The following is a 1750-nucleotide window of genomic DNA, read 5'->3' as shown; positions in this document are numbered from 1 at the left end:
AAGAAAATGGTTTTAGTATTTTTATTCAATATCTCATGTGAAAATACAAAGCTAAAATTTGTCTAAAAATAAAATTCAAAAGGAAAAAATTTTATTCATTTTATTTTAAACGACTTTTTTTAATTGTTAAAATTGCTCTATTATCTTGACATATTTTTTTAAAACAATTTCTCATTGTATGCCGACAATACAAAGCTAGTTTGTCACACTAAAAATAAAATTCAAAAGAAAAAAATAATATATATTTTGTATTATGTTTTATATTTTATTTTGTGACAGTGAAAGTGACATTAACAACATTTAACATGTTAAAAGATTTATATTTTACTTCAAATATTGCATTATTATAAAAATGTGTAGTAAACCAATTTTCCTTCACGATAACATCTGAAAACATTGTTTTGGTAGATGTGTGATTGTGCTACAATGTTCCTGATGCACTACATGAACAAACCCAGAGATTAATTAATATCACTAATGCAAAATACTGGCTTCTGAATATCAATTAGCTCACACTGACTACTGTGTTACTGAATATAACGTCATAAGAATAATATTTACAGGAATTACTGCAAGCCAAGCAAAATTAACTGGTTTGACCACAATTCTTTTATTTTTTGTATCTCAACCTTTCACAGAATAAGTAACAAAAACGAGCAAAACTGTTTAGCGGGATGATAAAATGAGGAGAAGAAACGTCTCGGTTACACCGATGAAGCCGTCTTGCGGTCCGAGAGAAAGACAGCGGAGGGAGGACGAGGTGCTTTAAATATCGTAGAGGCGTGTCGGAGGCCTAAGCGTCGTAGCTGGGGTTTTTGCGCAGGATGACGAAGCCCTCCAGGATGGCTGTGACGGGGATGTACTCCTCTGTGGCCAGCTCCGCTCTCTCACCGTGAGCCAGCAGCACCGGTGTGGTGTGAGTCTGGAAGCCTGTGATGGCTTTGGGTTTCCCGGCCTGACCCACCACATCTACAGCCTGCAAACACACACACACAAATAGCCCATCAGTTAAAGGCACAATTTCGCCACTAGAGGGCGCGTATTCAAAACAAACAAAGATACAAAGGCTTAGTTTGATGAGGCAGTGACTGAGTGAGGAATCATGGGAGTTGTAGTCTTCATCTTCACAGCCGATGCAATCCGACGGGACTCGGGCAGAAATCATGTTCATGGATGAGCTAATGATTTATTTGAGTGAGGAATCATGGGAGTTGTAGTCTTCATCTTCACAGCCGATGCAATCCGACGGGACTCGGGCAGAAATCATGTTCACGGATGAGCTAATGATTTATTAATAGTGGTCGACCGATATTGTTTTTTTTGACAGCCGATACCGATGCCGATATCTGGGAAAGCAGGGTAGCCGATATAATTTTATTTATTTTAATTCATATTTAAGAAATTTGAAATCATTTGAAAATGGATTAAAAAATAAACGTGTAAAATAAACATACTTATACTCTAGAAGACAAAGTATTTTTCACAAATAAATAAATATTTAATAAAAACAATTAAAAAGGAAGTAAACACTGTAACCAACAGGGCACTCAGTATTCTGGGAAGTTTGTGTGCACTGGGAATCATATTTTTTCAAATAAACCCAAGGTAACACTCATTTTACATACAGCACACAGTGAAAATGACATGAATATGACAGTGGGTAAATGCATAAAGCGCAGCATAATTTGAAATCACGAGTTTAAAGTTTAAAGATCGCGTGTCTCCAGTGAAGCTGAACTCTCCTCCTGTC

The 1750-nt window shown here is 36.3% G+C and overlaps 1 pseudogene; it reads right to left on the bottom strand.

Annotated features, from left to right (window-relative positions):
• Positions 1–589: 589 nt before the first annotated feature.
• LOC107733387 (26S proteasome non-ATPase regulatory subunit 2-like) overlaps positions 590–1750 on the bottom strand; it is a 13618-nt pseudogene continuing 12457 nt past the window's right edge.

The sequence above is a fragment of the Sinocyclocheilus rhinocerous genome, unplaced genomic scaffold (genome assembly GCF_001515625.1).
Source record: "Sinocyclocheilus rhinocerous isolate Xijiao unplaced genomic scaffold, SAMN03320098_v1.1 scaffold910, whole genome shotgun sequence".
Classification (NCBI taxonomy): domain Eukaryota; kingdom Metazoa; phylum Chordata; class Actinopteri; order Cypriniformes; family Cyprinidae; genus Sinocyclocheilus; species Sinocyclocheilus rhinocerous.
This window is presented reverse-complemented; position numbering and strand designations above follow the sequence as displayed.